The sequence below is a fragment of the Neolamprologus brichardi genome, chromosome 13 (genome assembly GCF_056152115.1).
Source record: "Neolamprologus brichardi isolate AB-2024 chromosome 13, ASM5615211v1, whole genome shotgun sequence".
NCBI classification, from domain to species: Eukaryota; Metazoa; Chordata; class Actinopteri; order Cichliformes; family Cichlidae; genus Neolamprologus; species Neolamprologus brichardi.
The window spans coordinates 32,606,085-32,620,414 of NC_142116.1; the positions used below are offsets into that span (position 1 = coordinate 32,606,085).

General features: G+C 38.8%; 1 pseudogene across 1 annotated transcript; it reads left to right on the plus strand.

Moving 5' to 3' along the window:
• Window positions 1-1,876: 1,876 nt before the first annotated feature.
• On the plus strand, window positions 1,877-6,502 carry LOC102792227 (uncharacterized; annotated as a pseudogene). The gene is made up of 10 exons (XR_015719903.1): window positions 1,877-1,970; window positions 2,083-2,241; window positions 2,510-2,543; window positions 3,946-4,114; window positions 4,224-4,360; window positions 4,438-4,531; window positions 4,677-5,013; window positions 5,076-5,261; window positions 5,479-5,606; window positions 6,017-6,502. The product of XR_015719903.1 is annotated as an uncharacterized LOC102792227 (transcript).
• The last annotated feature ends 7,828 nt before the right edge of the window (window positions 6,503-14,330 follow it).

Genomic DNA, 14,330 nt, shown 5'->3' on the forward strand with positions numbered 1-14,330 from the left:
GACCGAAAACTTCTCTTAACACTAGAATATTAAATATTTATATTACATATTTGTATTTAAAATAGTAAAATTTATGATTCAACTGTATTTGCACATCTGAGATTAAGGAAGTGTTTTTGCAGTGTTTAAGGTCTCACCTTTCAAATTGTGTTATTCTGTCTCCGTTTGAGACAAAGGTCATTTGTTAATTAGATGCACTGCCTAATAGTGATGGGATTTCCGGCTCTTTTTAGAGATCCGGCTCTTTCGGTTCGGCTCACTAAAAAGAGCCGGCTCTTTCGGCTCCGAACCGGCTCTTCAGGTTGTTTTGTTGCTTTAATTAATTTATTATTAACAATAATATAAAATTAAGCACAAAAGGAATTACTAATGTAAAAAAAGTGGTTTTATTTATATATGTTTATATATAAATATATGCGGTGGCCCCTAGAGACAAAACACGTACAAACTCCAAAACACATTTCTAGCATGAACTGAACTTCCAAAGCAGAGCTACTAGATCACTTAAATTACACAATTGAAAGCATGAAAGCATATGTGTAGTGTTTGTGTATTTATACACAGGCACTCATATATATTCAAATAATTAAAAAAAAAAAAAGTTCATTCACCTGTTATTACCACACACCAAATCCGGTCGTTGGTACTTGCTGGCTTGTGTAGCCACGAGGTAACAAAAGCTCAACACTGCGCCGTAGCATCCTGGAGCACTTCTGTTGTGTTTTTACGTGTTTTGAGTTTTTACGTGATTTGAAGTTTGTATGTGCTTTGTCTCTAGGGGCCACCGTAAATATACTTTTATTTATTCACTCCACATAAAATGTAATAAATAAATCATATAATACAAAAACCAACTATTCACATTTCAACTTTTAACTATTTAAATTTTCAGCTTTTTCCTTTTAAACAAATTTAAAGTGAAACAACACAAAACACTGCAAACCACAACACAATTAAATATAAATTAAAATATGAAAACAAAAAGAAGATGCACATTCTCTGTCATATGGACCTGCATGAATAAACTTTCTGAATCCTTTATCATCTGCAACTGAAAATAGTTGTGGATGATTACTATACCTTTCTAATGTGACGTTGTTGTCCCTGGCTCGCTCTCTCTCTCCCTCCCGCTCTGTTCCTGTGCTACTGAGTGTAACTACCGCCCCTCCCCCCTCTGCCGTAAAGCACAAGGCTCGCGTGCGGAGTGAAGCGGGAAAATGTGCGAGAGAGAGAGAAAAAAAAAAACACCACGTGACGGCTCGCGATAAGGAGCTGGCTCGCGTCGTTCACGTCAAAGACCCGGCTCTAAGAGCCATTTCGTTCGCGAACGACCCATCACTACTGCCTAACTTGAAGCTTCAGGTATTCCATTGACTATAATGAAACCTCCTGTATATTAGTGTCCTAGGGTAATCGAGTGCTGCAATGACAACACCCACACATGTGACATCACTAGAAAGTCAACAACGTACTCTTGCAAGGACAGAATGAATAACTTGTTTTTAAAAACAAAACATACACATTGCATAAACAGTCCTTGACATATAGGTCAGACTCGGAGGACCAAAATTAATTTCCTGTCTTATGAGGGCAGGATTTTTTTTTTATTTGCAATATTGGTTTTGCCTAACAACCTGTTTTTGACTCCAAAATAGTCATTAATGCAACTGCTGTAGTACACAGTCAGTGTAACTGATTATAAATCACTGATAGTATCTAGAATTGTCTTTTGGGAAAATGCTGTGCTTAACACAAGTTATGGATCATGATTCTTTTTTTTTTTTCTTCTTTTTTTTTTCAATAGATTACCAGGTTATTTGTCCAATTAATTACTGTACAACTATTTTTTTTTTTTTATTGAATCTCCACACAGGATATGCTTGCAAAGGTGGAATATGGGGGAGTACAGAAGTATGTCAAAGTTCCAGAAAGTGATGACTGCTTTCATTTCCACCAGTTTCTTAAAGATGGTTTGTACTCATGTGCAATTTAAATGAGTATAAAATTATCACCTATAAGTGATCAACAGTAAGACTTGGTGGTTTTAATAGTATAGTGACATTTCGGATTTCTTTGTTTTAGTTACGGACAAGTTCAGCTTGCAGCCTCAATTCTTCACAGAAGGTGTACTCATCCTCACTGACACCTCTGACACTGAAGTTGACGCAGACATTTTTGATGAACTGGTCAAGTCTGGAGTTCGAGCTTTCAAAGTTGGATATAGAATGCAGACAGCAACAGGTACAGTAGATCCATAATAATTTAGAGGAGTACATTTCTTCATGATCTTCAAAGTTTACATGAATATTAGCCAGATTTAACAACCTTTCAGATTCCAATTTTCTTCTTTGAAAAACTGTAAAATGCTTTTACATGTTGAGTGCATATTACATGCTGTTATCAGATATAATTTATGTGGTTGAACATTATTGCAGTTGTTGTGACTTCTCATATGCATTTTGCACATTTTTTTTCCAACGCCTTTTATGTCCCTTTTTTTCCCTTTAAGACATTGAGATCAGTGTGGTTGACGATGAATCAGAGTCATCGGTACAGCCAATCCCTCTTGCCCTCCTGACATTGCCAGTAGTGATGGGTCGTTAGCGAACGAAATGGCTCTTAGAGCCGGCTCTTTGAAGTGAACGACGCGAGCCGGCTCCTTATTGGGAGCCATGAGGTTTTGTTTTTTTTTCTTTCTCTCACCCTCTCTCTCGCCCTTTTTTCCGCTAAACTCCGCATGCGCGGCCTGTACTTTGCGCTGGGCAGAGGGGGGAGGGGCGTTAGTTACACTTGCAGTAGCACAGGAACAGAGCCAGAGAGAAAGAGAGCGAGGGACAACAACGTCACATTAGAAAGGTATAGTAATCATGCAGATGGCCGCCCCTCCCTGAGCCTGGTTCTGCCGGAGGTTTCTTCCTGTTAAAAGGGAGTTTTTCCTTCCCACTGTCGCCAAAGTGCTTGCTCATAGGGGGTCATATGATTGTTGGGCTTTTCTCTGTATCTATGAAGCGCCTTGAGGCGACATTTGTTGTGATTTGGCGCTATATAAATAAAATTGAATTGAATTGAATTGAATTAATCATCCACTATTTTCAGTTGCAGATGATAAAGGATTCAGAAATCATGCAGGCCCATATGACAGAGAATGTGCATTTTCTTTTTGTTTTGATATTTTAATTTATATTTAATTGTGTTGTGGTTTGCAGTGTTTTGTGTTGTTTCACGTTAAATTTGTTTAAAAGGAAAAAGCTGAAAATTTAAATAGTTAAAAATTTAAAATGTAAATAGTTGTTTTTTGTATTATATGATTTATTTATTACATTTTATGTGGAGTGAATAAATAAAGTATATTTATGGTGGCCCTTAGAGACAAAGCACGTACAAACTCCAAAACACATACAAACTCCAAAACACGTAAAAACTCAGAAGCACATGCAAGCACGTACAAAAGACAACAAGTGCTCCAGGATGCTAGGGCGCAGTGTTGAGCTTTTGTTACCTAGTGGCTACACAAGCCAGGAAGTATCAACAACCGGATTTGGTGTGTGGTAGTAACAGGTAAATCAACTTTTTTTTTAAATTATTTGAATAAATATGAGTGATTGTCTATAAATACACAAACAATACACACATGCTTTCAATTGTGTAATTTAAGTGATCTGGGTAGCTCTGTTTTGGAAGTTCAGTAAACGCTAGAAATGTGTTTTGGAGTTTGTACGTGCTTTTTGGAGTTTGTATATGCTTTAGAGTTTGTACGTGCTTTGTCTCTAGGGGCCATATGTAAACATATATAAATAAAACCACTTTTTTTTTACATTAGTAATTCCTTTTCTGCATAATTTTATATTATTGTTAATGATTAAATAATTAAAGCAACAAAACAACCTGAAGAGCCGGTTCGGAGCCGAAAGAGCCGGCTCTTTTTAGTGAGCCGAGCCGAAAGAGCCGGATCTCTAAAAAGAGCCGGAAATCCCATCACTAATCGCCAGTTTCATTGTCAGACCATCCATCGTCCCCAGCTTCTACCAGTTCATCAGATTCAACTATGATCCTCAGAAGTACAAAGAACAGGAAGAAGGGCCTACAAGAGCTTGATCGCGATGAAGCAAAGCAGGTCAAAAGCAAAGCCTAAAGCAATTTCCAGTTCTTAACAGCATTTTACAAACACTAACTTTTTTATAATTTGCTTCGGTTTAATCAGTATGACTTTTTTTTTTAAACAGAAGGTGTGTAGTGTCCTGAGCTCAAACGCAAAGGGTGAAGAAATTTTCAATGAATACGACAAAACTAAAACACTGTGACATCCAACTCGTCGACAAATGGTCAACATACTGGTTGCAGATATGATAGAATCACACGGGTAAGTATTCTTTGATGATCATAAAAACAATTGTCGAGTGAGCAGAAGAGCAATACACTTTGTTTTGTTTTTGAAAGGAGGATTCTTCCCATAAGTGTTCGGACTAACTATGCACTGGGCATTGCAACACTTTTTCCATATCTCCAAGATCCTTACTCAAAAAATGGCTATGTAAGTGTTATCTCTGAAACGTAACATCTCTGTAATTTATACATGTTGTTAAAGTGGTACCAAATATGCATTCCTTTGTTGCATTTTTTTGTTGTGTATGTTTTTTATTTGTTTTTGTGTGTGATTGATGTGCATGCATGAGCAGGAACATTACTATGATCCGGAGGCTAATACTAGCTATCTTGCTTGGAGACTCAAGACTGTCCATCGCAATACCTATGATGGTGCTAGTGGGTGTCACAGGCCAAACTTCCAGAACAGTCCAACAACCCGAAGAGAATCTTTGTTTGTTAGTGGACAGCTTTTTGGTGAGGAGTGCAGAGAGGCTCTGTCTGTTATTAGACACTCAACAGATAGGTCTGTGGTTAAAGAGAAGATGAAAGCTACTTTTGAATATAGACAGAAGCTGGTACATGACCCAGATGCAACATCATCAATCTTGGATGTCTTCCCTCGTTTCCTTGATACACCGGGGTTGGTGAGTATATTTTTAGACATTTCATGATCTGAAACTAAAGATAACGTTTTGCCAAGAACACGTAAGTAACCAGTATTTGGTTCCTGTTTTGTCTTGGAGACACACTTGGAGATGAGGCCTCTGGAAGATTTCTTACAAAGTGGTCTTCGTATTTCAAGCAAAAAATCATCGCAGAAAGCCAAAGTCTTCCATCAAGTCCTTGTGTTGAGGAGTTACGAGCATCTTTTGATACGGAGGCTTCAAATGACTGGGGTAAATTTGGACAGTGTTTCAGTATATAAAATACTTACATTTCTATTTGTCTGTCCTAATACAGTTAACTGAGTGGAAATAGACTAGTAAATTAGTAATTTATGCATCCTTGTGGTTGTAAGCATTTCCAGAAATCTCATCATTTAACTGCTTATTTTCCAACTGTTTTCTAGTTCATGTTTAACCTTTTGTCTCAAATGTGCTTTTTGTCTTTAAGGCTGGGATAGTGACATGGCAGCTCTTCTGTTGTTGCTGCATCGCCTGCCCCTAACATCAAAAGGCCACAAAAAAACAGCAAAAATTAGCTCTGCACAGGCAGCCAATCATCTTGTGAGATTCGTCAAGGTATGCTCTATTACTCTACTCTATTTTTTTGTAAAAACTGTTTGTAATTAATGATTTTTGGTCCATGGTAAGCCACAAGATAAAAACAGAAAAGATGCAGTAAATTAATTACCTTTTGTGTATTTGGTATGAAATCATGCTGTATCTATAGATATCAGAAGAGATAAAATCTGGTATGGCTTTCCTTTCCAAAAGAAGTTAATCCACAGATTTGGGTTCAGCAATCACTCATTGCCCCTTCAAACAGAAGAATGTGAACTTCAAAAACAAAGCATTACTCTGTTTTATTCTACTTGGATCCATTTGTGTTAAGACGGGGTTACTTGCTTGGGCCCATAGACCTTATATACAAGCCAAACAGTTGAAAAGAAAATTTTACTCATGACTGAAATGTGCTATTCAAATTCCAGGATGGAGTCAGCCTCACTACTTTTCTGGAGAAAGCTAACACCAGGCAGCCCTTCCTTCTCTGCATTGGTGAGCAAAAGAAGAACATTCAGAGGTTCTTCATCATTGTAGACCAGAAAGCTATCCCATGTGATGCTCCAACTTCAGTGGCTGCTTTTGATGGGCACACTTTGTCTTCAGCCTCTCATATGATGAAGCTCTTTCCAGTTTCTACACCTTCATTCAAACCACAATCTACAACATTGATGTTGGAAACACAAAAGAAAGCCCTCGAGTCAAGGAACTGAGAGCCCGTCTGCTGTGAGACCGTTAAATGCCCGCAAGGTCCACACGCTTTTAGGAGGATTTAAAAAAAACCCTGTTTGACAATGTTCAAATGTTTTGTTTGTAAAATGCACCACAAAAATTGTTCAGTTCTTTGTCAACATTTAAAATTTCATCATGGTTTATATCCAAACAAAAATCTGCGTTTAAAATGTGGAGAGCAGGGATGTTTTTCGTCTTTTTGTACTTACAATGGCTTTAGAAAACATCTCCATAATGCACATAGTCGTTGTCACGATAAACATGTAGGGATGGAACAGGAAGTTGCCCAACAAACACATTCTCAAGAAGACTTTTTTAGTGATCAACCATCTACTTCTGCATCTATATCATAGGTTCCCACTGTTATTTCACAGGACTCGCTTGTTGGAATGTGTGGATCTATTGTCGCTAACTTACAAGCTTCTGGTCTTACTGAAAGTGCTGTTCAAACAATAATTTCTTCTGTTGAGGAAGTTGTCAGTGATGTTCAGAGTCAAGCAAGAGAAGTAGTACTCCAAACATTTTCCCCTGATAGTAAGGAATCAGACATTTACAAAAGAGTTGAGCACAATTTAAACCAATTAGATAACCCCTTTTCAAAATTTAACACTGAGAAAAAAAGACAGAAATATTACGATGAAAAATGGGAAATAGTTGAGCCTAAAGAATTTGTACTTGGTGTAAGATTGGATACAGGTAGACATAGAACTACAGGGGTTTATAGCGAAACACCTGTCAGAGACAAATAGATGTATGTGCCCATCTTAGGTACAATACATTCAATTTTCAAGAATAAAGACATTAGAGAATGCTTCTTGCATGAGAAACAAACACAAGCTGGGTTATACAAAGACATTAATGATGGATTATATTTCCAAAACCATCCTCTGTTTTCACAACAGAAATATGCTCTACAGATTATACTGTATTACGATGATTTTGAAACTGCTAACCCATTAGGTTCGAAGAAAGGGATCCACAAACTGGGCTGTATTTATTTCACTATAAAAAACCTCCCACCAAAAGTTAACTCTGTGCTGATGAATGTACATCTAGCTGCTCTTTTCTACACAGAAGACTTAAAGAAATATGGTTTTGAAGAAATACTAAAGCCTTTGATGGATGACTTGAACATTTTAGAAACTAAAGGAATCCTGCTTCCCTTTACTGAAGAGCCAGTGTTTGGTTCTGTTGCTCAAGTTACATGAGACAATCTTGCTTTAAATGGCTTACTAGGTTTTGTTGAATCGTTTAGTGCAACGAACTGGTGTAGGTTTTGTTTAGTAAACAAGAAAGAAATTCAGTCTGTGTTTAATGAAGACAGTTCGAACATTGTTCTGGGCTCCAGAGAACTTCATATTGAACACTGTAATGCATTAAGTGAAGACCCTGATCTCTCTTCCGTCTATGGAGTTAAAAGATCTTGTGTGCTCAATTCATTGGAATATTTTCACAGCACTGACAATTATGCAGTTGATATAATGCATGATTTATTGGAAGGAGTTGTGCAGTATGAGCTCAAACTTTTTTTTCAATACATGATCAAAAATGGCTACATCTCCATTAACACATTACTTGACAGAATACAGATTTTTAATTATGGTTTTGTAGAGCGTAAAAATAAACCAAGTGGGTTAAAAATAGATGATAACAGCAAACACTTAGGTTTAAATGCCATTCAGTCATTATGTATCCTATGCAATACTCCACTAATTTTTGGAGACATAGTTGAGCGGGACAATAGCCACTGGAATTTTGTTCTCCTGTTGTTGCAAATTGTTGATATTGTGTTGTCCCTAGTCCTTACTGATGGCATGATATGTTAAATGGTAAATGGTAAATGGCCTGCATTTGTATAGCGCTTTTCTTATAGTTACTTAAAACATCTGATCTGTGATCACCATAACATGTTTAAAAACTTGTTCCCTGGTAGAAAATTAATTCCTAAACACCACCTAATGATTCACTATCCAAGGTGTATTAAGAAAATTGGCCCTCTTATCCACATATGGTGTATGCGTTTTAAAGCAAAACACAATTTTTTTAAAAGGGCTGTCAAAACTTTTAAAAACCTTACAAAATCTCTAGTAAAGCAACATCAGTGTCAATTGGCCTTTTACTATGAAAACTATTGTTTTAAAAGATTTCAGTTCGGTCCTTTAAAATTAAAAAGAGTTGATAGCATGGAAGGTGGACATTTGTTGTGCGAGTCATTAAATGTAGATTCATGTGTAAATGTTTCAACTACAAATTGGGTTAGAAATTATGTCACTGAATACCAGGTTGGTTTGTTTTTATGCACTGGAATGTCCAGTGATCTACCAGTCTTTAAGAAAATTTGCTATATCATAATACATGAACAACATGCATTCATAATAGGCTGTACTGTCAACACCTTGTACTTTAATGAACAGTTTCATGCATACTGCATTGAAGAAAAAAGTAATGAGCATGCTGTTATTTCAATTGACCAGCTCACCTATGTTAGACCCTTTGACAAGCAATATTCTAATGAAAATGAGAACATATACATTATTCCATATTGTTACATGTTTTAGAAAATGTTTTGAAGTTGTGGTGCATATAAAAATAAATCTTTTTCAGAAGAACATTGGCTCTTTTTAATATTTTTTTTCCCCCAAGGAATTTCTAAAAGATCAGAACAGTAAAATTTACACTTTTTAGAATTATTTAGACGATAACTCTTTTGTAGTCAAAATAAAATACTCTGTAAGAGTTAATATATAAACTCTTAACACCTAGTTAGTGTTAATGAGTGTTAAATTATCGACTCCAGGCAGATTTGATATTTAACACTAAATCAGAGTTAATGTACTCTCCAAAAAGAGTTAAATTAACACTCACTGGTGTGGACCCATATAGACACTTTAATAGTGTTGAAATCAAATCTGACAGTGTTAATTTGGACATGCTGGATTTGCTGTGTACCTTCATTGCACTAAGTCGGAAGAAGAAAATGAACTCCCCTTTAGCTGCTTAAAGCAAAGAGCTTGAAGCAAAGAGAGTCGTCTTTGTAGAATGTGTGCCAGGTCTGTTGAGTTAAGGGAAAAAAGCCAAATCAAAATATGTTCACAACTGTCTACTGACAGTGAAGATGACATAAGGGAATGCCACATATTTCTCTTCTTGTGGTTTCCAAAAAATTATTTTAAGAGGCTATACACATGACATTTTTTCTACTTAATTTACTCGTGTGTGCCATCCAGAGGGAAATACCTCATAATCAGAATCACGTTTAAGTATATGCGCCAACACATACAAGGGATTAGGTTCCGATTGAGGGCGTCTCTCAAGCACAAAAATGTAAAACACAATCCATCTATGTGCATGGACATACATAAATACACATGCACACAGGTGCATAAACTAACAACATAATACACAATCTAATTCTTTTATACAGAAATGACAGGATTACAGAAGTTAATACCAAAGAGTGCAGTTGCAGTCCAGCAGTGTGAAGCAGAGTGACAGGTCAACTGTTTAGGAGGGAGATGGCGAGGGGAAAGAAACTGTTCCTGTGTCGGGTGGTCCTGGTCTGCAGGCTTCTGTACCGTCTGCCAGAGGGCAGCAGGTCTGTCTGTGTCCAGGGTGTGAGGGGTCTGTGATGATTTTCCCTGCCTGTTTCCTGGTTTTTGAGAGGTGAAGGTCCTGGATGGAGGGCAGGGGGTGCCAATGATCTTCTCTGCTGCCCGTACAGTCCGCTGCAGCCTGCTCCTGTCCTTAGTGGCTGCACCATACCAGACTGTGATGGAGGAGCACAGGACAGACTCAATGACTGTAGATATGGTGATGGGAGGCAGTGTTGAGGGATATCTCTACAGTCTTAAACGTGTTCAGTTCCAGATTGTGCTGACTGCACCAGAGTCCTAGCCGCTCAACTTCCTGCCGGTGTGCAGACTCAACACCATCTTGAATGAGGCCAATGACGGTGGTGTAAAACTGCATATCAGGTTCTTTTTAAATGCATGTTGAAGGGGCAAAATATTCCTGAGATGCTGTTAATAATATTACAACTGAAGGCTATTATACAGTGTTATTAATTTAGACTGAACAACAAAGGATTTTGATCAAAGTTAATGTCTCCACTTTAAAAAAAAAAAAAAAAAAAAAAGCATTCTGTCGTTTATTTGCTTTTATTATTTATTTATATGCCCTCCACTGGCCATCTCTGCACTGCGTGGGTGATTGGTGGCTCCCTGCACACTAAGGGCTGCACACAGGGACAAGGCACACTAGGTTACGATCAGATCTTCCCAGGGCAGGGAGAGGTGATGAACTATATGCCACTTTTTCATTGGCATACATTAAGTACAATGTTTTATTGCCTACAGTGGGGCAGTTCACATACTGGGCACCATGTAAGTGGCGTTTTGAATAATTAAACAGCGTTTTTTACGCCATTTCTTAACCAAACGGGTTAGAAAAGTGGCGATATTCGGCACTAATGGCTTCCCATACCCGCGAAAATTCAGAAGCAGATTTGCGTCGCGAAAATGTGTGAAACGCGCGTCAAAAGCTAGCAAGCCACCGCTATTTTCCCACTGATGTACAAATACCGTTCTGCTTTTATGCATGTTGTCATATAGGAATATATTGTTTATTAATAAACAGCACACAGTGGTCCCGCTCATCCGTCACTGCTTCGCTTTTTCACAGATTTTTTTATTGTCCCGTATAGCATTGCATTCTGCAGCCTGATTGACAAATATCCTCCGTGCTGTGTCTCCAAATGTAACACAGCTTTGCTGTTTTCAAAAACGAATTTCTAAATTTGAAATTTCACTAATTCTCTCATGTGAGGTGGCATGTTCTCCAGAGCAGGAACAAGGCTGAGGAGGAAATGCTCCGTTGGAGACTGGTGTGGCCTCTTCAGGGACTCCAGGATGGCCGGCTCCACCGCCGATGGACCGTCCTGGGACCCGTCCCTCGTCCTCCTCGGAGCTGTCCTCCTCGGAGCTGTCCTCCTCTCTGGGCCTGTAAAACAGCACAAAACACAAAGAAATGAGAAGGCTGCCACTAGATTTTAATTTCAACATTGAAAAAACAAAACAGGATATAATCAGTTTAGTTGTAGATATTTAGCAAAGGTGATCACAAGGGAATCCCACAGAGTAAAAAGCTATCAGTGCTGCTGTACATACCTGTGGTGCAGCAGCAGGAGCTCAGGGAGCCAGGAGAAGCAACAGGGGATGCTCTGCTGCAGAATCAGTTGGTTCTATCAAGACAATATTAAATGTTAACAGGTTGAAAATAATAATCATAGAGTATACAGTGGTCCCTCATTTATTGTAGCAGGGGTTCTCAGAATAACTAGCCTCTCGCCACGCACTTCATACACTTTTTTCCCCACACACATGAACATTGGTCACAGTTCTCACAAGGTGATTCTCAAAGTGCAAACCTTTGTAGAAACGTAAAAGTATTATTATGCCGCGTTTTGTCTTCATCTGCCTGCCACTTTCGTGCGCCTTTTCCCCTCGCGGTGCAGGTGTCTATTTCTGAATGAGGGTCATAGTTATGGGTGTTTTTGTGCTGTTTTTTTCTATTGGACGTGATGGTTATCAAAACCAAACGTGATAAATTTGGCAAGCGCAGGAAACACGACACGGAGATTTGTCAATCAGGCTGCAGAATGCAATGCTGTACGGTGCAATAAAAAATCAGCGAAAAAGCGAAGCAGTGACGGATGAGCGGGACCACTGTGTGCTGTTTATTAATAAACAATAAAATCTATTCCTATATGACAACATGCATAAAAGCAGAACGGTATTTGTACGTCAATGGGAAAATAGCGGTGGCTTGCTAGCTTTTGCGTGGCTTCCCCGGGTCAGTGAAAACTTTCAAAAGAGAAATGAATGAACTTACCAGGTTGCCCGATCTCTTCACAAATCTTCCTCCAAGCTCGTCCTTTATATTCCTGTCTCAGTACAGAAAGCAGCTGGTGTCGTACAGCTCCGGGTTGTTTGCTGCGGCGTTGATTAGCCTTCCCTCCATTAAGGGATGAAGGTCTTTGGCTGGACCTGCCCCTTTGACGTAGGTCAGAGCCACGTCACCAGGCTCCTGATTGGTTGTCACGGCGCGAATTGACGCTGGAGTTCAGATTTTTCCAACTCGAGCGGTAGACGCGAAATGCGTGAATGCACAAACTGCAACACAAAAACTGACATCAAGCGCGCCAGACGTGCTACTTTGACGCGCGTTTGACGCTTCTGAGTTTTGTGCTTCTGAGTTTTTGCGGTACCCACAATCGCGCGTCATCGCACTTCTCCATTGACTTTACATCTAAACCTGATGCTCTGGTCGTGTCTATCGCGTTCGGTGTCACCACACCATTAAAGTTTCTCGACGTTTGTTGACATCCCGCGTTTAGTTCCTGCTTCTTCTTCTGCCGCTAATTTAAAGGCACTTTACCGCCACCTGCTAGGCTGGAGTGTGGACCATGATGGTTTTAAGGCCTAGATATTTTCTTAAGAAAATCCCCGTGACATTTAAAAATCTGAGCCTCATTATCTCAACCATACTCTTTTGTAAAATCTCTTCAAACATTAACTGAACACTACTTCTCTGAAAAGCCCTCGTTTAGCTGACTACAAATCACTTTTCTGTACTACAAATATGGAGTAAGCCTAATCGTTGAGTCACTTCCGGTATTTCGGACAATCCCTTTTCATCAAGAGCCACTTGTTAATTTGTTGTGGACCTGTTAAAGTGTTTTCTGAAATGTTATTTTGTTGTTGATGTTGTAAATGTGATTTGCACTTCCTAGCCACCGTATAAAGCGTCTTGAGGCGACTATTGTTGTGATTTGGCGCTATATAAATAACATTTAATTGAATTTAATTGAAAATTTATTAATTAATAATTCATTTTATTTTGTTATTCTGGCAATTTCTTAACACAGTGAAATATTTCTAACTTGTTCAATTCAATTGAATTCAATTGAATTCAATTCAATTTTATTTATATAGCGCCAAATCACAACAAAAGTCGCCTCAAGGCGCTTCATAGATACAGAGAAAAACCCAACAATCATATGACCCCCTATGAGCAAGCACTTTGGCGACAGTGGGAAGGAAAAACTCCCTTTTAACAGGAAGAAACCTCCGGCAGAACCAGGCTCAGGGAGGGGCGGGGCCATCTGCTGTGATTGGTTGGGGTGAGAGAAGGAAGACAGGATAAAAGACATGCTGTGGAAGAGAGACAGAGATTAATAACAGATATGATTCAATACAGAGAGGTCTGTTAATACATAGTGAGCGAGAAAGGTGACTGGAAAGGAAAAACTCAATGCATCATGGAAATCCCCCGGCAGCCTACGTCTATTGCAGCATAACTAAGGGAGGATTCAGGGTCACCTGGTCCAGCCCTAACTATATGCTTTAGCAAAAAGGAAAGTTTTAAGCCTAATCTTAAAAGTAGAGATAGTGTCTGTCTCCTGAATCCAAACTGGAAGCTGGTTCCACAGAAGAGGGGCCTGAAAACTGAAGGCTCTCCCTCCCATTCTACTTTTAAATACTCTAGGAACAACAAGTAGGCCTGCAGAGCGAGAGCGAAGTGCTCTAATAGGGTGATATGGTACTACAAGGTCATTAAGATAAGATGGGGCCTGATTATTTACGACCTTGTATGTGAGGAGCAGGATTTTGAATTCAATTCTGGATTTAACAGGAAGCCAATGAAGGGAAGCCAAAACAGGAGAAATATGCTCTCTCTTTCTAGTCCCTGTCAGTACTCTTGCTGCAGCATTTTGGATTAGCTGAAGGCTTTTCAGTGAGTTTTTTGGACATCCTGATAATAATGAATTGCAGTAGTCCAGCCTGGAAGTAATAAATGCATGAACTAGTTTTTCAGCATCACTCTGAGACAGGATATTTCTAACTTTAGAGATGTTGCGCAGATGGAAGAACGCAGTCTTACATATTTGTTTAATATGTGCGTTGAAGGACATATCCTGGTCAAAAATGACTCCAAGGTTCCTCACAGTGT